The sequence below is a fragment of the Protopterus annectens genome, chromosome 3.part0 (genome assembly GCF_019279795.1).
Source record: "Protopterus annectens isolate FY-2018-M chromosome 3.part0, PAN1.0, whole genome shotgun sequence".
Lineage (NCBI taxonomy): Eukaryota > Metazoa > Chordata > Ceratodontiformes > Protopteridae > Protopterus > Protopterus annectens.
The window spans coordinates 1497348715-1497372132 of NC_056731.1; positions in this window are offsets into that span (position 1 = coordinate 1497348715).

Here is a 23418-nt window from a genome sequence, read left to right on the forward strand (position 1 = left end):
TGCTAAAATTCTGAAAGTACATGGCTTCTTTAACTGAGAGGCTGACATCTGTGGTCTATATAAAATACTAGAGCTGTAATAATGGTAATAATAATTATAATGATAATAACAGCAACTAGAGAAGCTAGCAGAGGTCAGCCACAGGGAAGGATATCAATGAGCAACTCAGTAATAAAACGTGTCCCACTGCCACTGCAAGATTCAGCACCTTTTTTATGGTTTGTATCACCGCTTATAATGGACAAGCTCATTAGACTGCACAAGTCCCCAAACCAAATGATAACTTTCAGAATGCTAGTAATATCTGTGTCTGCAGAGTCAGGGTTCAAGTATTCACATTTAGTCATACTGGAGTCGAAGGAATCTCTTTTGTCTGAATTTACTGCTTATTCTTAATAGGAATTGTCTTTCTTTCTTTCTACGTGTTTAAACTCAGGGTTCTAAAGGTAAACAAAGCCATAATAATTTGGGTCTGCGACTAGCTATGTGGTCATGTAGAACAATTTATAGAAGGGCTCCTATCTTCACCATTCTAAGGATCTGTTTTGGAGGTACTCCTTTTTGGCATCTTTCTTTCAGATGTCAGAACTGACTCCACTGTCTAGCTCTACAAATATGTAGATGGATGCAAACTTTAGAGCATTGTAAACTGGACTATATATACTCTTCTCATTGTATTTACCATTCCCATAACCAATGATGCCAAACAAGGAGCGTACATTGATCCCTTCAGATAGTACCTGACATAAGACATAAATGGTGTAGTATGAAAGACCTTGCAATGTAACTGAAACATTTTTCTCAAATATGTTATTTCGTACAATGACTCTGTGTGTCAAAAAAATTATATTCTGGTATTTGCCACTCCCCACCCCACAAGCTTTATATGCTATTGGTGAGCAACAACTAAATTTTGGCAACATATTGAAAGACCCAGGTGCACTTGCTGTCAATGACCTTTAATTTGATACCCATTTGGCACTACCATCTGCAAAACATATTGTGTTGCCCACCTGATCCTCCGCAGCGTCAACAGCCATGCCAGAGAAGTAACTGTCACATTGTATGCAACTGTTATCAATCTAGTTATATAATACTGCATCATGTTCTGAGACCTACTGGCATGCTATCTGGTGCAGTTGGAAATGGCACCCAGTGATTCCTCCTAAAGGGGCTCAATGGGCTTTAAAGTTTCATTGCCAAAGACTACAACAACACACTCTCTCTCTGTCTCTCCCCCTGCATCTTATCACCTTCTTGAAGGAGATCTGGCCCTGATATACAGAGCATTAAGTGACTTCCTTACTTTTGAACAATTTGCTTAGAATACTGTCCTGGAGTCCCGCACACAAGAAGTTGCATGGTCGCAGTCAAAATTAATATCATATGTACTATGACAATGTACTAACTCAAAGATTTGTTTGCCTGTATGCGTGTAAAATAATACCCCTCCATCAATTGAATTTAGCCCATCAGTTTATAGCTTCAAGAAGGAATTACATAGATACCTTTAACTTCCTTCTTAGGATCTGAGGATCTGGAGCATTAAGCTGCCAACTGCTAAATATGCCATAATCTTGTTCCCCAAACTTATGAGACAATGAATCTAAACTGCATCATCAAGATGTAACCTGGGCTATATATAAAGTCCCCATCGTATTTACCATTTCCATTGTTAATTATGCCAAACCATGAGCAGACATCAGACTGGTAGCACCGGACTAAAACATAATTCTGTGAATTTTGTAAACTACCCAAAGATGATACCTCAAGATGAAACATAACAATGAAGCAAGGATGTGCATTGCCTTCTTTATTGGTGCTCTTTGTGCTGACATTGAAAATGACTGAACCAACCATAGGTGACCTGCATTTATTAAACTCTCCACGCTTAACCTAAAATAGCACTTTGTGTTGTGAAATGAAAAGCACATGATTTCATAGTCCACATTACAATCATTCTTGTCTGCAGCTTTTGAAAGCACAGCAACTTGAGCACTGTATATAAATCCCACTATAATGCCATTGCAATGTAACTGAAAGTGGTGGTAAGTGAGGTAAAGTTGACTCCTTTCCTTGTGCTTGCATTCTGATTTTTATGAATAACATTTTTCTCAAACAGATTATTCAGTAGAATGATTAGACTTTTCCTGAATGTTGTGACATTTCAGTATGTAGCATAGTTATGAATGGGAAACACAATATAGTGCTTGTCTATGTAAACTTTAGAGGCAAAGCCTGCTTTGCAGCAGCCATGGGAACCTAAGCCCTGGGGTCCATGTTCCATACTGATCTATTACAAGGACTCTTGTACATCTATTACTTGTAAGAGTAGCTTGCACTAATCTGACAGTGGGACTGAAACACTCCTGCATTATGTAATAAACAACTATTAACACCTGATTCAAAATGACACAATAGTAGAAAATAATTGCATAGTCTCATAGAGTTCATGGGAGTTACAGGACACAGAACTGTCAGAGGTGAGAAAAATGTAAAAGAATTTCAAAACTAGTTATAAAAAGCTCTAGCATAAGGTGTGACACAGATTGACTGATTTGAGGTGAGAAAAATGTAAAAGAATTTCAAAACTAGTTATAAAAAGCTCTAGCATAAGGTGTGACACAGATTGACTGATTTATTGACTAAGTCATTTCAAAATAGCAGTATTAAAGTTTTGTTTAAAAAATCTAAACTGAGTGACTATAAAATGACAGTGTAACATTTGGTTCAATCTTATGATATGTTGTATCTATATTTTTCAAATTTTATGTTTTTTATCCTGGAGTTGCAGTTGTATTCTTCCGTGAGAAAAAGCCTTACATTACATCCTTTAGAAATTATGATTTTTTTTTTTAATTAAAAAAGTGCCACTATTTAAAACAGATAGACACGTGGAATTCAATAATGTGGAAAATGTATGTAGTGCTACTACCATCGTCAAGGATAGTACTCAGCAAGAACAGTGGACTGTGACCAGCTCATCTGTAAACATACAGGAAAAAACATAAAAATCAAAGCACAGAAGGATAAATTGTAGTCTGGTTTATTTACCAATGATTCAGTAAGCTACCTGTTCATGTCTATGACAGTAATATAGGAAGTTGTTTCAGTCTGGGTTGTAATGACAGAACATACACACAGGTGATGATGCTCAAATTCAGTTTTATTATGGTGCTCGTAACCAAGCAACAAACAATAAATAAAATTAAATCAAAATAAAAAAATAGCAAGAATAAATAGATGTTAACAAAATAAGGTGCATTAAGGCAATAAAAGTTGTGACGTGTCATAAGCTGTGTTTTTGGGGACCTCTTAAAGCTTGATAATGTGAATGACTCCCTAACCCACTGATGGTGGAAGTCTTAGAGGCACTAGATGTCTCAATTTGCTCTGTGCAAACCGACAACAACTTCAAAGAAGAAGAGTGCAAGGGTTTGATTGGCTATAAGGGAGCAGAAGCTCCTTCAGATAAGGAACCAAGCTTGTGCAGGACAAGATATACTAAGATTACATTGTTGAAGGTTATTCATAATGAATTGGAACTCAGAGCATTTTCTACAGAACTGGAATAATATGCAAGTAATTAGGAGGACCTTTAAGTGTCCAGACTAAGGTGTTGTGTACTATTGGTCATCAGTCAAGCGCTTTATTAGAGAATCATAGATACAAGCAGTTACAGTAGTCAGAAAGAGACAGGGTAGTTCAACCAAAAAGCAACATGTTGTTGCTCTGATAGTGTAACATAAATTGTAATTATTTAGATGTCTTATGCCAAGGACTCCATTTGATTGGACTATATTGGTGTTTAATTTGCATTTTTCTTAACAATCAGATTAGATGATTTTCTTAACAGATAATGTCCAGGGGCTATCAAACAAAGATTAACCAGTTTTCACATTGTTCTAACTTAAAATCCACCACAACGACTGGAAGTGTATTCACAAGGACAAATCATGATTGGAGTGATTTTTCCTTATCTGATTGGATGGCAAGCCCCCTGAACCAGAAAAGTTATTCCTTCCCTCTATTCAGTCAGCACCTGATTGGTGCAGCTTTTTTGTTCTCTGACTGGACAGTTGTTCCCTTCTCCTGTTTTCATAAACAATTTCTCTATAGGACAGAACTTTCAGCTCCCTTATTAGTAATATTTCATTCCACCTTCCACTCAAATTGATGAACTCTGCAATCTGGGGTTCCGTCTGAGTGAACAGATCATTTAAGGATTACTATGCTTCATTGGGATAATACATCAGTTTTAGTTCAAGCCTTTTGAAGTCAGTCTTGAATCTCCCTGCCTGCCAGCCCCATTTACCCCAAGTATAAAAGCAAAATCATATATGACTTTCCAATGTAGCTGCAGACTGATTAACAGGGGCAAGAACTCATTAACTTTTAGTAAATTCAGTTACTGGCTAGTAAGTATACTGCCTGGACACCAGCAAAGAAGAAATTAAAAGAGCTTGCAAGAAAATCAGTTAGAATAGGTGAAGAGAAAACATTGACTGGGGATAATCCTGCAGCTGTTCAGCAAAAAGCAGTTCAAGCTCCAGCTTTGGTGCAAGACATGGCTTCCTGTAATCTAGAGGAAAATAAGTCAGATGTGCTCAGAGCTGATTCAAATAAATGAAACACTGAAAGAGTACATCAACTCAAATAATACAAGGCTGGAGAAAAAATGGAAGAAGCTTTAAACAGGCATTCAGAATAGCTGATAAAACTGCAAAAATCAAGTCAAAATGAAGAAAAGGCTGGCTGGGTATGCTACTGTTCAGGAAAATCACAAAACGTGCATTGTCACAACCCAAAACATAGAAAATAAGAAGAAAAGGCAGTTCAGCATCAGCAGATAATGCAAATATTTAATGAATAAAAAACAGTATGAGCACTTTCATCTCAGAAAACAGAGACCTCCTCAGGTTTCGGAGACAAAAGCGCTCATACTGTTTTTTATTCATTAAATATCTGCATTATCCACTGATGCTGGACTGCCTTTTGTTCTTATGATACTGTTCAAGAAGAGATGTTTCAAAAAATGGTAGAGAACAAGAGCAAGTAGGGGAAATCTGATATTTTTGCTGTACCAAAGAAACTAGAAGGAGCAGACTGTATTAATTTTATGAAGGCTCAAATAAGCAACTACACTGGTATTCCAAAGAAGGAACTGTTAATTGAAAGGGCATATTGTGTGTATGCTCCAAATCTGCCCACGTGAAAGAAGCCGAAACCTGTATTAGTAAAGATGCAAACCTACCATCAGAAATGGTTCTGACAAAACTGTGGCAAAAGGGCAAAGTATTAAAATTTGAAGACCATAGGTGTTTGTGGAAAATGATATGATTCTTCACTGTACACAAGCAGAAGAAAAGCAAATTTATTCCAGCATTCAGTGAATGTCAAGAGGCAGGTGTGAGATTCAAGCTGGTGTATCTATCTGTCTTTTGAATATTTTCTTCTGGAGGATCAAAGTCATTTTTTGACTCAGAACATGCTAAGGATGAAGTACAAACATTTGTCCAATAAGAAGTGAGATGTCAAACAGAAGGGGGCTCTGGTTCTCATTCATATGATAAAAGAGCACATGGAGAGACTTTGCCAGTGAAACCTTTTCTACTATTCCAAAGGAAAATGATTGGGAGACAGAGAAAAAGCACAGGAGGTGACTAGAAGAATCAGGAGTACTTTGGAATCGGACTGGAATCTAAAGTTGGCAAATGAACAAAAAGCAACACAGAAATTAGTTACTAAATGTGATATAAGCATCAGTCATATTTGTGAAATGGCTATATAAGTGAAAGTAAAAAGAGTGGACTTTGATTGACTTTATTAAACTTGTGGGGAACTGAAAATCATTTGTCTCACTTTATGTAATTAATGTTTGTAAGAATATTGAGGAAAGGGGAGGGAAGGGGGAAGGAAAAAGGTAACTATAAGTAAAACTATGTCTGTTTTTAACAGTATTTCTATGAAATCATTCACATTATACATTGTATGTTTTACAGTTAAGCATTTTTAGTTGTTCTTGTATTGATAAAGATACTGAAGTAAACATGCTTTTTTCTGTTTCTTCTTTTTTAGTGTTAAGAAATGTAAGCATTACAATACAAAAAGAGAAAAAAAGGCTAAATAAAAGAATATTTAAGTTAATAGGCTGTAATGTCAGTTTGTTGAGGTGGGGGGATCATAATATATGTAGAGCTGATATGTCTTTGCTTACTTTTGCATAGATGACTGTCTGATGACTTACTCTCACTCTGAGGTGATCTCTGCCTAACATATAAAGCTATGTCAAACCCAGAGCTGTTGGACATGCTGCACCTAAGGAAATCCCAATCCCTCCAAGCTACAGATTCTAGGGACCTGAACCTTGTTACCACAATATACAGGACATGCTGGAGGGATAGATTCCTGTCCCAGAGACTTTTCATACTCTGGAACAGGCTACCCATCTATGTCAAGCAAAGTTCTTCATTAGCACTCTTCAAAAAAAATCTTGATGAGTGGATGGGAAATAGGAAATACACCCCGGGGATCACTTCTGTGTCTCTGCTTGACAGTGGCACAGGAAAATAACTTTCTTGGGTGGCATAAGCCAGGGAAACTTGTTGGCTAGGCTTATGTAGGCCCTTGGGCCGATAGCCTAGTACCTACCTATAAACCTATGAACCTATGAATTAAGATCCTTGGCTTAATCTAATAACAAGTTCTATGTGGAAACAAGTAAATAAGAGAACATGGAATAAAATTAAACATTTTCATTTAACAATAAATGTTTTGGCTTGTCTTTTGAAGCCTGCAGCTGAGGACTACATTTCTCTCCTGTTTCCATGGAGACAAGCTGATAATGGGGCAATAAAAAGACAGAACAGCAGTTTAATGCTTTAATGCTAAAAGTTTTTTTTTTTTGAAAGTATGCAAGTTGATTTTCACATCTGAGAGGGGAGTAAAGATAAAAAAAGAACAGATACCAATTTCTATAACTAGAAACACAGACACTAACATGGGCCTTAGCATGGATAACCTCAATTTAAGGTTACTTAAGGCCTGTTTTTGCAGCTGTCTATTTGGAACATAGGTTCCAACATTGATGATAAGAAAAAACTGTATAAAGGATTAATCTGCAAAACATCAGAGAGTGTATGTATCACAAAAGCTGGAAATAGACATTTAAAAAGGCAGTCATATAGAATAGGTAGGAACAATGATTTCTTATTATAATGGTAGCACTTTCCATGTTATTTTGGAATGTGAATAGTCTAACAGGTGCAGACAAAAAAGGAAAGAATATTTAATTATATTAAAAAATATAGAGTGCAATTGCCCCTAGGTATAGGTGTGTGTGCCTTCTGAGGAAGTTTGGGAACCAGGCTGGCAACTCAACAACATAAAACTCTACTGCCCTTCATTCTGCAGACCATTGATCTGCTGTGGCAACCCCTAACAGGAGCAGCTGAAAGGAGAAGAAGAAGAAAACATGCAGAGTGCACATACCAATGCTACAGGGGACACATCTGGAAAGAACTAGCCATACCTCCCAACTGTCCAGACTTTCAAAGAATGTCCAGATTATTGCCTCATAGTTTTGGTCTGCTCCTCATACAATTTGTGGTTTTCTGACAGGACTGTAGTCACTAAATAATAAACATTGGAGTTTCAGAGTTTATAACCTTCAGAAAATGTATGCTAACACAACACCTTTTATTCTAACAACATTCTAAGTTCATAAAACCAATAATTAAAATCTATCCCTATTTTTGTGCCTCCCCACCCATTATGTTTGGTTTTGTCCAGATTTCTTGAGCTAAGAGGTTGAGAGGTATGAAACGAGCATGTAATTTTGATAAAGAAAGGATTTCAGGATAGATATTCACTAGAATATCAGGGACAAAGGAAAGCAGGAGTACTTATATTAGTTGTTAGAGGAGCTCCAATAGTGATAGAAGAGGGAAAAATATAATAATGGCAGATTTGTGGTAGTAATGGGCTACTGTCAAGGGATGAGGATTATGCTGGCATGTATGTATATTTCACCTGAAACTGCTATTCGGGAGCTTGAAAAAGTTTTGGGAGAAATAATTAGCTTTTAGCTGGGAATATTACTTGTAGCTGGGATTGGAATTTGATTTGAAACAATGAGCATGCATCAGGGGGCCTAGAAGGGAAAATATATCAAAAGAGGAAGATTTCTGAGGAGATTTATAAAAACATATTTTGGTATAGAAGGCGTGAATTCAATAATAATGACTGAGAGAGAATTTACAAATTATCCCCAAATTAATAAATTTTCCCCAAGGTACAATAACTGGGCTAGACTAAGCAGAAATTATATTCCAGAGGAACGTTGATTTAATTGAGAACTTTGACATACATCCAATAACTATTCTAGATCATGCACCAATACTTACTAAGATAAATATGTAGGGTAATGAAGTAAAGATGAGCATTGACACTCCCCTACCTACCTGTTAAAAAGACATGAATTTAAGGAATGGGTAGTGGAAATTATTTGGGAGTTATTATATAAGATAGAAAGTACTGCAGAAGTTATAGGGAGTGAGTGGGATAAAATGAAAGTGGAGTATAAAAACAGGATAGAAATAGAAGAAAAAGAGATATGGTTAAGAAGTAACAATAATTATTTAGATAGGCTGACAAAGGTTAAAGCTTTACAAAATAAGGGAAATCTCACAGAACAAGAAGAGGCATAATTGCAGAGTGCTAAATAGAAAATAATGGAGTTCCTGGATAATATGCATGAGTTTAGAAAGATTGCTATTAAGCAACTGTTTTTTGATAATAACTACAGAGCACAAAACCTTTTAGCACAATGACCTAGGCAACAGAAATTAGGAAAGGTTGTTGCCAAACTTAGGGAGCCTATAACAAGTAAAATAACTAGAGATCCTGTTGAGGTATTAGAGACATTTCAGGAATTTTATGAACATTTTTATAAAGCATAGAAGTTGGAAAATCATAAAAAGCACAAATGGAAATAATTATGGAAGACTTAAATATGCTAAGCTTGGAGGCAGATGAAAGTCAAAAATTAAAAGTTAAGATAGGAATGTCTCCAGGAACAGATAGTATTCAGCTGAAGTTTGGAAGCTAGGAAGGAAGAAAGTGATAAAGATTTGGAAATTTGTTTAAAAGCATTTTAAAAGGATGGAAAGCACCAACATCCTGGAAAAAAGCTGTGGTGACTGTATTGCCTAAAGAAGGTAAGGACAGAACAGATCCAGCTTCATACAGGCCCAATTCAATTGTATGTAATGGCTAAAAGAATGGCAAAGGTGTTGCTAAAATTGATAGATATAGATCAGTGTGGTTTTGTAGAGGGGAGACAAATATTTGATCACATTAATAGAACAACGGTAATTGAGAAAGAAGCAGAATATAAGAAAATATCACTATTTTAGGTGGGTCTTGATGCAGAGAAAGCATTCAACAAAGTAAGCTGGAATTCTATTTGTAGGGCAATGGAAGCATTTGCATTCCCTGATACAACAACAGGGTTAATTAGAAGGATATATGAGGTACTGGAGACAAAAACTAAAGTGGGAGGTTTTCCTGTCTGATAAATTGTTCTGAGCAGAGGAACCAGGCAGGGATGTTCTCTTCCCCCCTTGTTATTTGTGTTATATTTAGAACCACTGGCAAAGAAAATAAGGGACTCAGAAATTCAAGGATATACTTGGTATGGTATTTGATAAAAGTTGGCTTTATTTGCAAGTGGTATTATTTTGTACCTGACAGAACCAAAAAAATAAAAAAAGGACATCTCAGTGTTGTGGAACATTCTAAGGCAGTTTTTTTTCTTGGGATATAAAATTAATTCAGATAAAACAAAGGCTTTAACTGTAAACTATGTATCTACACACAAATTGGTTCAGCTATACCCATGTTTATAGGAACATGATAAATTGAAGTATTTAGCAGTATGGGTTAAAATGATTCTGTTATGGCAGTTAGCCACATGTGGGACGAGACTAAGCAAAAGATAATACAAAAACTGAGAAAATGGAAACTCTTGCCTAAGGATTTTGATAGAAAGATATAAGCAGTAAACTGGTTTTAGTCCCTTTAGTTTTATATACAGATCAGGCATACTTGTATCAACCAAAGGAGAAGTTGTGGATAGTAATTAATAAAGAGTTGAAGGATTTTATCTGGGAGGCTCAGAAGGCTAGCATCAAGTGGGAATAAGCTAATCCTTCCAATACAAGGAGGTTTAGGATTACTTGATCTGAAGGGATATTTCAGAGCTACACAGTCAAGGCTGTTATACATAACACAAGCAGAAAGCTCCAATTCAAACTAGAAAGGGATGATGATGAAGCAGAGGTATAATTCAAGAAATAAGAGTGATATTTTATACACAGATAGAGAATATTATATTTCTAAAGTAGCAGAAAGTATACAAGGAACTTAGCCAACATGGGAATGGAGAAAGTAGATTATGTGGATAGGGATGACTGTAATTAGGGGTACAGACAATAGGCAATTATCTGAGATAGCTGAAAAAGGAACCAAGGTATTAGAAACAAATAATCAGAAAGGGAAAGGTAATAGCATGGGAAGGGGGCAATAAAACATCTGGGCTGCAGGCTAGAGATTCCCTTCCCTATTAGGGATTGTTATCAGAGTAGAGGCAAAGAGAAAGGGATAGGGGAATACTGAATGAATGACCTGCACTGTGTTGAGTTTTTAGCTGAATCTAGAACAGAACCTACTGTTTAAATAAGATAATTAGTAAGGCATATAAAATATTGCTCAATAACTATAGGAATCAATTAAAGGAGGTCAGAAAAGATTGGGAAGAGAGGTTAGATAAGCAATTCACAAAGAAACAAATATTCAGCAAAATCTAGAAGATTTTGGATTTTTTCCTGGAAGTGTTTGTATAGGTACTTTTATATCCCAAGCAGACTCTAAAGATTTTTTCCTTGAGTATATGGTAAATGTAAGAGGTGTAATGGGGAAGAAAGAGGTACTGAGGAGGATATATTTGCTGGGTGCAGTGAGTTGAAGACTTTAAAAATTCCCTACAGAGTACTCTGTCAGGGATACTGGGCAACTAAATCAGTGTATCTAAGGAAATTTTTTTTTTTTGAGCTGGAATACAGGATCTCAATCGTCTAGACATAGTAAGACCTTGTTAAGTTTAATTCTGGTGTCTGCCAAAAAAAAATATTTACCAGAAAGTGGAAATCAAAGTCTAAACCAACCATACCTGAAGTAGTGAATATTGTAACAGAGATAAAAGAACAAGAAGAGTGATCTTTAAAATGTAAGAGTAAATTATATAGAAAAAAATGGAAATTGTAGGAATGGCACTTGCAGAAAAATGTTTTGGAGGAGGAATGAAGTTTAAGAGAAGGAAATAATTGAATGATTTATGCAATGTTGGTTAGATTGTTATATAGAATAATATATGTGATGTATAGAATTTGTAAATGTGATCTTGTTAATAGGGTTTAATTACGTTTATATAAATGTAAGTTTGCCTTTGTTACAAACGATAATTCAATAAAGGTGTTTTTTTAAAAAGCAGCAGCATATAATTTTTTTCCTGGGATTTCTTACCATACCAGGATTTTTAACAATAACCAACAGTTATTAAATGTCTCATTATTACCCATAACCTCCCCCTCCTCCCCATTTTAGCTTCTCTTTGACTCCTTAGATCTACACGTGGAAGTCTTTTCTTAGAAAATCATGTCAGCTTCTTAACTGCTAGCCTTAAGTGCACTACTGCTACTCTGCAGCGTTTGACAGTCACTATCTTTATTCCATGATGTTTGGTGCTCTACCTCCACTGTTCACTGAAAGGTCTTCATCATGGTCTAGAACTAGTCTAGTCAGTCTCATGTGGCACTGGCTTTTCCCTAACCTCATTTTTAACTCTTTTAATCTTTCTTGACCACAGTTCTTTTCTTTAGTAGTTAATGTAAATCCCTTTAACTGCTCTTCATTCACAGATCCCAGCAGGTTTGCTTAATCCTGTGATCTCTACTAGATTGAGTAGTACTGTAGATTAAGCACTTAATAATGTTAATTTCCCCTAGAATGTTGAAATCTGGTCAGGGAAGATCTTTAGTTCATTATTTATGCATGTACAAAAACATTTTCCTCTTTGCTGTTAGTGCCAATCTCCTGTTGTGTTTCTCTAGCCTTCTACAGTTATTATTCTTTATTCCTTAACTTACCTGATCTAGGAAGACAGTGTCTTGATTTATCCCCCTTATCTAGGAAAACAATGCCATGATTTATTCCCCTTATCAAAGCCAGCATTTTATTGGTTACCCCAATAGGCTTTTGGTTTGCACAATTTTAATCTCATCCACTATTTCATGCTTGGATTAAAATATATTTCGCATAACAAGCCACTGATGGATTTTTTAATAATTGCAAAACTGTATAATTAGGGATATCTTTGAATGCAGTGGTAAAAATAACTCTTAACAGTAACTTGTCTGATAAAGTCCATTTCTCTGATAAAAGCTCACACATCTGGGTCTACTTTTCTCAGGACTGCTTCATAAAGTCTTTGGCAGATGTTCAGTTTTATCCATAGTCACATTCTTTGCTTTTGACATTCAATTTTGTGTATGTACATAATTCTTCAAAAATAACTTGGTGACCGTAATATTAGTCAACTGCCATCTTAGTGAAACACTTTCCTGCCTGTTGCATTTGGTAGAAAGAAAATCTGACTTTTTCTGAGAAATTCACATAATACCAGGGTTGGGAATATAGCCTTTCCCTGGTGTTGTGCAGTCTCAGAGATGGTATATTTAGTTAGCAGGGGGTGTAGTTCCCTACATGGAGGGGCAGGGGGGTGTTCACCTCCTGCAAAAAACATTGTTTTTAAATTGCATGTTCTGAGGTTATGTTGTTTTTCTTACCTTTTTTGATGACATTAGGGATGTTGATCTACTGAACTTTTGATTAACTTGCTTAGATATTTTTTTTATACCCCAAGCAGACTTCAGAGATTTTTTTTTTTCTCAGGTAGATAGCAATTTCTTGTAGTATGGTAGGAAATATGATGTAATTGGGAACATGGTTTTGGGGGAATGTAATAAGATGGTAGATTTAAAAAATTTCCTACGGAGTACTTTGTCAAAAATGTTTGAGAAGCAAATGATTGTAACAGAGGAAATTATTCTTTTGAGCTGGTATATATGATCTGAATTGCATACACAGTAAGGCATTGCTAAATTGTAGCCCTACACCATCTGTTACTGATGTACTGAATATTATAAATGGGATAAAAGTATTGGATATGGAATTCCAAGATGGCTGCATACTGATCAGCAGCTTAATTAAAACTTTCCCAGTATGAAAACAGAAACTGAGAGAAAGGACTGACATGGAAACTGTTATTTAGATAAAAATCAGTTACTGGCTCATAAGTATATTGCTTACATGGCAACAAAGAAGAAATTTAGAGAACCTGAAAGAAAATATAGCAGAAAAGTTGAAGAGAAAATACTGTCTGGGAAGGATCCTGCAGCTGCTCAGCAAAAAGCAGTTTAGGCTTCAGCTTTGGTTCAACATATGGTTTCCAGCAATTTAGATGTGATTAAAATAAATGAAATATTGAAGGAATGTATCAACTCTAAAATCAAAAGACTGAAAAAATGGCAGAAGCTTTAATTAGGTATTCAGATGAACTTCTAAAATTGCAAAAATCAGAGGTCAAAATGAAGAAAAGGGCGGCCTTAAAGAGCTGTTTCAAAAAACAGTAGAGTTGGAGGATAAAGGGTACAAAGAAAACCTGAGATTTTTGGCTGTACCAGAGAAATTGGTGGAAACAGACTATATTAATTTTATGAAAGCACAAATAAGCAACTGGAGAGGTGTTCCACAACAGGACTTGTTAAATGAAAGGGCACATTGAGTGTGTGCTCTGAATATGGCCATGAAAAAGCAGCCAAGAGCTATATTAGTAAAGATGGCTTCATACAAGTAGAAAGAGTTGATCCTGACAAAACAATGGCAAAAGGGAAAAGTATTAAAAATTGGAGACAGAAGATTGTTTCTGGAAAATGATTATTTACTGTACAGCAGTCAGAAGAGAAGCAAATTTATCCCAGCAGTCAGGAAATGTTGAGAGACAGGAGCAATATTCAACCTACTGTATCCAGTTGCCTTCAGAGTATGTTTTTCTTGCAGGATCAAAGACATTTCTCATGCAGAACAGGCTAAGGAGGATATAAATGAGTTTATGCAACAAAAAGTGAGTCAGCAAGTAGAAGGGGACATTGCTTCTCATTTTTTTGACAATAAAGATCATTGAGAGATATTGTCAATAAAACCATTTCCAATGTTCTGAATCAAAGAAAAATGCTTGATAAACAGAGAGAAAAAACGCGATGATTGATTAGAAGAATCAGGAGTACTTTGGACTTGAACCAGAGATTTGTTTTGGGAGATGGGGTTGATCAGGAAGAAGACCAGTGACACTGTAATTAGCAAGTAAATGTGAGATTATAAAGTATCATTCACATTTGTGAAATATGGCTTTACAAATAAAAGTGACTGAGAAAAGACTTGACTTTTGTTGACTTTGTTAAACTTGTGGGTGGACTGTAAAGCATACACTCCATGCTATGTCTGTAAGTACAACATTATTTTTGTTATTATTAGTACTTGTACAAAACATTTCCTGATATAAACTGCATGTTTTATTGTGTGCAGTGAGGGGTATTTTAAATGTGGGGGTGAGTCTTTTCTGTGAATGCTGTATGTGTTAAAGTTATTAAAGTAACTACATTTTTAGTTGGAAGAAGTACAGCAAGAAAATGAAGGCTGCATAGAGGCAGGTTTAAATTAATATAATGCTGTGATCGTGGTCTGATGGGGTTTTGTAGGGTGTAAAAGTGCACTGGTTATATTATATGTAGAACTAAGATGATAATTCCCCTTGTTTTTACAAGGATGGATGTCTAGATTAATGTCCTTGCCTTAAGTTATAAACATTTTTTTGTAAGCAAATAAGCTTGTAAAATAAGACAAAATGATGAAAGCTATGAAAAATATTAAGCTTCTTGCATCTGCAAAGTAGTGCTCTCAGTGTGAGACAAGAAGCCTGCAGCTGAATGCAGTTAGCCAGGGGAATTCTGTTCATTTTGTTCTGACTGAAATTTATAAAGATTCCTTAATGCATCTGCAAGTTGTTAGTTGTTTTTCTCATTGTTGACTACTTGTACATGATGACAAGCTATCTGTAGATGTAATCAATTAATCATGAGATTTCTGAGCCTTCTTTTCTGAGGAAAATGCAAATTTTAAAGGTACAATGACAAGCAGTTTAGTGTAAAATGAAGTTAAAAATTATGGGAAGTGAATAAGATAGTAGCCTTGTGACATCCCTTCTCTGGGCCAGTGATCAAGGAGCCTCAATCCTCATCTTTCATTGTGATTGGTATGGGAACATTAACTTTGAAAGACACAGACACACAGAGTATGTTCAGATGCAGCTCTCTGCATCAAGCACAATTTCCCTCAAGAGCACACAGGGAACATACTGCAGTCCTGGGGCTGGACTCTCTCTCCCTTTCTCTCTCTCTTGCTCTCTCTCCAGGCCCCAAATAAGAATCCACACTGACCACTAAGGAGCTCTGTGTCCCTATTCCAAGTAGTACACACACACACACACACACACACACATACACTCTTTGAGATTTGATTTTCACACACAATCACACACACACACACACACACACACACACACACACACACACACACACACACACACACACACACACACACACACACACACACCTGGGAAAGGCTGGTATAGATGAATGCAATTCTCTCAAAGGTTAAACTATTTTCTAAAGGACTATCAAAATGAAAGGTGTGGATATATTTAATAATAAATAGTAAAACATGAAAATATTGAATATCTGTTTACAACAAACACCAGAGTTTCAGTCACACTAAATATCAAAAATAACACAAACAGAAAGATTCACACAGATACAGAAAAACAATACTTAACTAATCTCACTATATCTTCCTGACTGATCGAAAGAATTACTGTTTCCTACTTACTTAAGAGAACACGGCAAGGTGATGTGGGTGAGTGGTCTTTCTTGTCAGGTTTCACAAACAGACTGTCCTGAGACTTCTGTCTCATCTAGTATTAAAGCATAATTTCAATGCTGGATTACAGAATGACATCACATCTAGTCACCTGACTCTGTAGTTCTCACACTATCCTCTTTACTAGAAGCTGAACCAAGATCTTGCACATATGTGTCACAATACACACATATAGAGCTTTGCTAAGATGTGTTACAGCATCTGGAAGCTATAAAACGATTTCAACACTTCCACCATTCCAGGGTAGCAATTAGTTTACCACTAAGGACAATACAACAGGATTCCTAATCCTTGTTTTCACAGACATTGCATCTCTGGCTGTATTCAGACCTGAAATATACAATCTGTATGGCTTATACCAAGTAATTTAATTTCAGGTCATTTTTCAAAGTTAGCTGATCAGAGATTAATCTCTTTTTTTTCAGTATCCTCTGTTGCAATATATTCATTTCAACAGTTACAATAGTCTGACATACAGGTGACATACAGGTGTATTTCTTTTTGGACCAGCAGGACCCGCTGTTAGTACATTTTTTAACACAAGCAACTTTACAAATACATTTTCAACACAAGCTCCTGTACAAATCAGTTTGATATACAAATGACATATAATTCTTTACAAAACACCAGCTAGCTATGCTAGTATATGTTACATATCCACTGCCCTACTCCTGGCATAACCAGCACTACCTCACATCATCACAAGCCTTACTTGCAGCCTTAAAACTTTAATGCAATTAAGAGAGCAGAGGAATAATTTAGTTTTATTCAAAGGTTGGCAGTGAACTTTTTCTTAGGGATAAAAGTTAATATTTTCTGAAAGCATACAAGCTGTTTTTCACATGTGGGAGAAGAACAGAGATGAGAAAAGAACGGATAGCAATCAGTGCAAGTGAGAGCACAGGCTGTAACATGTGCTTTAGCATGGATAACCTTAATTTTAGATTAGGTTATGCCTATGGGTGCAGCTGTCAGTTTGGGGTAATTGTACTATATGGTGGTTTAAACTTCATTTGTTAAAAATGTACATAGTTTTGAGTGTTTCTTTTGAGTTAATTCAGGAATGAGGTGTTTTGAATATGTATTTAGTTTTTGAGTGAGGGTTTTCATTAAAGCAAAAGTCTTGAGATATGTGAGAAAGGCTGAAATGGTGATGTAAAGAAACAACTATATAAAAAATCAGCCCGTCAAACATTACTGTATGCATATATGACAAAAATTGGAAATACACACTCCAAAAAAAAGCTGTCATGTATAATTTGTGGGAGCAATAGCTTTTTATCATAATGGCTACTCTAGGCATAGTATCTCAGAATGTAAATGGCCTTACAGGTATATGCAAAAAGGAAAGTGTATTGAATTATATTAATAAATATTGAATGCAAATACCAATGCTATTTGACAAAGAAAGGATTTCATGATGAATATTCAGAAGAATATCAGTGACAAAGGAAAAGGGGTGTAATAATATTGGTTACTAGAGGGCCTCTAGGTTTGATAGAAGAGGAAAAAAGACAATAATAATACATTTGTAGTAGTAAGGGGCTATTTGTAAGGGAGGAGGATTATGTTGGCATGTATTTACATTATACCAAAAACTGCCATTATGGAGCTTAAGGAAATTTTGGGAGAAATAATCAGCTTTTATTAGGGAATATTATAGTAAGTGCATACCAGAGTGGCCTAGAAGGGAAAGTGTAACAAAATAGGGTAGATATCTGAAGAAATTTCTGAAAATAATTGGTATGGAAGACATGAATTTAGTAGTGGGAACTTTGACATAATTTACATATTATTCCCCAAGGTACAATAACTGGGCTAAACTGGATATTAATTATATTTTATAGGAATATATGCATTTAATTGAAACTTTCAACACATATCCAATCAATATTTCAGATCATGATGCAATAAAAACTAAGACAAAAATGTAGGGTATTGAAGTAAAAATGAGACACTAGCACTTCCACACCTACTTGTTAAAAAGAAAGGGATTTAAGGAATGGGTGTCGGAAATTAGTCAAGAGTTATTGTAGACATAGGTTCATAGGAGGTTGCTAGGTTAGTGGCCCTAGATTCTTTACAAGCCTAGCCATGTTAATCCCAAGAATCCCCATTTGTTCTTTTTGGGTAGTTTACAGAACTAATTTATGAACAGAGTGGGTCTGTGATCAACACAGGCTACCCCTGTCCGTGAGGGACATGGGTGCTACCCCAGGGGTGAATTTGTGGTCTCCCATCCAGTTATCTAGGTTGCATTTGAATAGGGTCAGTGAGGTTAAATTCACAAGCTAGGTTAGGATCATGTGAGCGAGTGACTCTTGTGCCATATACTTGCCAGTGTGCAGCATTTCTATTAGGGCAGGGTTGCAGATTGCCCTATAGGCCAAGCACAAGTCACCTCTCAGCAGACTATAAAATGCAGAGTAAAGTAACAGGGCTCTGTCCACATAGGTCATGGTTTGGAATCCCTGTATTTTCTTAGTGAGAAACATCTGAGGTCTCTCAAGCCACTGCAGGTATCTGGTGAAGTTCATGCAAAAGGGTGCATTATACTCTATTAGTGGTCTGATGAGGGTCAACTTATAACATCCCCTGACCTGGATGCTATGCCCTTGCTTGTGAGGTGCTCTACATAGAAGGCTTTCCTTACCACTGTGGAAACTTGGTGGTCAAAGTTCTGACTGCTTTCAACCTGGGTTGGAACTCAGGGGGGGTTACAGTCAATATTGTAATTTGTAGGAAATTCTGTTTTGCCAAAGGGAATAATAATGCATTGTTTTGCATTTAGTCTTAGACCATGGCTTTGGCACAAATAATTTGTTAGTGTTAGCCCTTCCTGTAATATGATGACATTGCTGGGGGACTTGATTGCTCCCAGTTTCCAATCATCAGCGAACGTGGTGAGCTGAAGATCATCTACTTTGGCCTGGACATTTTGAGAAATAAATGCCAAACATTAAGGGGCACAGCACAAACCCACTGGTGATGGGCCTACTGGTGGAGATGGAGTCACCAATTTTGACAGAGTGTGTTCTGTCAGTGTGCCAATCGGCTACCCATTTAATTATGTAAGGGTTAATCTCTATCTGGAGAGTTTCTCAATGATGCCAGAGTGGGAAATTGTGTTGAAAGCCTTGGCAAGATTGAGCTAGGCTGTGTGCACTGTCTTACCTTTGTGCATGGCTTTGGTGACATTCTCAAAGAAGTCCACCAAGTTTAATAAGCATGCCCTACCCTTAACGAAGCCAAACAGGGTTAGGTTCAGCATTTGGAGGTCGTTTATGTTCTTGTTGATAAGGTCCATGATAATTCTTACCATGGCCTTGCAGATGAGGCTGGTTAGACTTATGGGTCTCTTGCTCCCCAGGTTAGTTGATGGCCCCCCTTTTTGCAGGGTGATTATTGCTGCTGTTCTCCATTGTGCAGAAACATAGTCTGAATATAGATATTTTTACAAAACCTTATGCAAAACTGCTTGGCTCCATAAAGGTGGTGATAGGTTGTCCTAGGGACATCCAGGTAGCCTGAAATACTTGAACCAAATTAGATTATATTGAAAAAGAACTGCACAAACTGGATCCAAACAAAGCACAGGGAGGAGACAAAATTAGTAATAATGACCTGAGAACACTACAGTAAGAACTTACAGTACCTTTATATCTATTATTCACTAGGTCACATAAATATGGGGAGATTTCTCAAGACTGGAAACAAGCCCTTATTAAACCTTCTTTAAAAGAAAGGGGAGTAGGACAAACCCAGAGTCATATATTATTAGTCAGGTATTATTGATAAGCTCACCAGCCTGAGCATAAACCCTTACGTCACAAGATGGATCGCAAACTGGCTCTCAGACAGATCCCATAAAGTAAGAGTAGTGGGATCTATGTCCGATTCCAGACCAGTAATGAGTGGTGTGCCTCAGGGCTCTGTCCTGGGGCCCCTCCTGTTTGGCATATACTTCTCAAAAGTACAGGCAAGCACGGAAGGGCTGTGGCTGATTAAGTTTGCGGACGACTGCAAACTGGGTGCTATAATAGAGTCTCCGGCCGACATGGAGATCCTCCAGAAGGGCCTAAATGAGACTGATGCATGGTGTCAAAGCCATGGTTTCAAGCTAAATGCAAAAAAATGGGTAGTAATCCCCTTTGGAAAAAACAGAGTACCCACAAACTACAACATAGGAGGTAATCCCCTGAAATCTGAAGAAGAAATAAGGGATCTAGGGACCCAAGTAAATAGTCAGCTTTCCTTTGACAACCATGTTGTCAAAGTGGTTAGAAAATCCTTCTATGTGACCTATCTAATCAAGAAAGGGTTCGCATCAAGATCTAAGGATGTAATGGTGCCCCTCTACTCTTCCCTTATCAGACCCATTATTGAATACAATGCACCAATTGGAATGTACCTGGCTTGACATCTCCAGCAGCTGGAGAGACCACAGAGGTACCTAACCAAGAGGATTACTGGCCTCAAACAGTTGCCCTATGCAGCACGATTGAAAAAGCTAAGACTGTTCTCTGTTGCATACCACTTTCTCAGAGGCGATCTCTGTCTAACGTACAGAGCCATGTCCAACCCAGAATTGTTGAACATGCTCCATCTTAGCAAAACCAAATCTGCTTGAGCTACACGCTCTAGGGATATAAACCTCAACACAACAATGAATAGAAAATGCTGGAGGGATAGATTCCCTTTGCAGAGACTTCCCTTACTATAGAACAGGATCCTGATCTATATAAGACAGAGCCCCTCACTATCACTCTTCAAGAGGTACCTTGATGAGTGGATGGGTAACAGAAAGTTCACACCGGGGATCACACCAACAGCACTACTAGATAGGGGTCAAGGGTATTAGCTGCTAGTACAAGGGTCTAGGGAACTACTAAAGGGGCAGTGAATATCGCACAATGTGGCTGGGCTAATATATGCCTTTGGGCAGATATCCCAGTACCAACCTATGAACCTATATAGACCCTTATGTCTACTTTCATGTTGTGGAAAAATAATGGAGAAGGTAATATTAGATACGTTATTGTCAGAAATGGATAGGTTGGGAGTTGAAACCATATATCAGCATGCATATGTTGAAAATAGATCTATTACCACCTGTAACATGATGCTCTATAACAATATAATAGTTATAAATGAAAATTGTGCTGTGATGTAATTTATGTAGATATGACTTCAGCATTTGACAGGGTCAGACACAAAACATGGATCAATAAATTAGAACAACTAGGTATTGATGTCTTCTTGATAAGATGGATAGTTGCATGGCTTACAAATGGGACATGGCAAGTATCATACAGCAACTGGCAGGTGAAATCACTGGTTACAGTCAGGGTGTCCCACAGGGCTCTGTCCTAGGCCCTTACTTGTTTAGATTGTATCTTTCAGACCTAACTTTTTCATCTGAGGTGTTGTACAGTCTATATGCAAATGACCTGAAATTGGGTAAAGTTAATACATGTGTTACAGATAAGGCATGTTTGCAAAAGAACTTGACTAAATTGACCATTTGGGCACAGGAGAATAATATGCTGATAAATACATGAAAAACTAAGCATATGAGATTTGGGAGACACAAAGTGAAAGGTGAAAATTTAATACAGCACGCAGTGATTGAAACTGTAGATTCATTTAAAGATCTGGGTATATGGGTAGATCCAGCTATGAGTTTTTCTAATCATATCCACCAGTTGGTTAATGATAGTTATAGAACTATAGGTTATATAAAATGATTTATAAAATCTAGGAAATCAGAAATGATGAAGTCTTTGTTTGTCAGTTACATTAGACCCAAACTTGAGTATGGAATAGCAATACGGAAACCTTATAAGAAAACAAGCATGGGTAAACTGGAAAGAGTACAGTGGAAATATACCAAGGGCATCCATGAATGTGAAAATTTAAGTTATTATGAAAGACTAAAATATCTGAACTTGTACAGTGTATCTTATAGATATCTAAGAGGAGATCTTATTCAGGTATATAGGACATTTAGAGACAACTACCTCCGGGAATGTTTGGGGTTATCAAAAAGTAGTAGAGAATTATCAGACAACCTATGTAGAAGATTCTATAGGAATGATAAGTGTACTCATTGATTCTCTGAGAGAGTAGCTGATGCATGGAACAGAATACTAAATTACATTAAAACAAGTACTAGTTTAGATATATTTGGCCTTGGCAAGTGCAGAGATTACCTGTTCTCTAGAGATACTAGGCAGAGGGCTGGTGTCAGATATTCTTTGGGATATGGTAGGTGGGGATGGGGAGTGAAGTTAGCACTGAATCTGTCAGCTAGTAGGTTGGCGATATCTTCTAGTGTAGTATGAGTGATCCCATCTATAACCAGTTCAGAACATAGCTAGTCATTCACTTTTAGACTTCGTACATAATTGAAGAATGCCTTATGATTATCCTTGGCTAGAGATGTGATTTTAGTTTCATAATTCTCTTTAGAAGACTTTACAAGGACTCTTTCTTCTTTCCTCTTGCTTTTGAACAACAGCTTCTTCCTCTTGTTATATAATCTGTTTATAATTCAACTCCACCACAGTGGCTTGTTTGTAAGACAAGACCTAGTTTTGATCTGGTCAGGTACAGCAGAACTCTTGCAGTCACTTAAGTGTTTGTACATTGGCATACACTTCTGCATTGCGATCATTGATGTCTGCGATTGTGGGTGGTATGAAGCTTTTTATAACATTGCTTAGTAGGCTGTAGTTAGCTTTGGTAATGTTTTTTATAATTTTTGTTTCCATGAGGGTGTCAGTTCCAGTAGTTACTTCAAATGAGACTGATTTGTGGTCTGACCTAACCAGGGATGGCATCACACATGAGGAAGTACAGTGACCTCCATGTTGGTGAGTACTATGTCCAGAACATTAGAGTCCCTAGTGGGGGTGCAGACTATCTGTTCTAGAGCATTTGTGTTGACAGAGTCCAGGAACCTCTGGACAAGCATGTTTTTGCTCATGTATGTCCTCCAGTCTAAGGAAGGATAGTTGAAATCTCCTATAAATATGAATATGAATATGATAAAACTCATTGGTTATGTCCTTCCACTAACCCTGACTAGTGACCTCTCTATTTCTTAGGTGCCTTACCTTCAGCTACATCTAACTTTTTTCAACTACTCCATTTCAGGAGGGGTCAATTGTATAACTGCTGCTCAGTGTGTCTTAAACCTAAACGTAATGTTATGTATGTTTAACTTTGAAAATAATGTTATGTTTTGTAAAGTGTTTTATAATAGGTACTATATGTGCTAAATGCTGGTATTGCTTATGACTG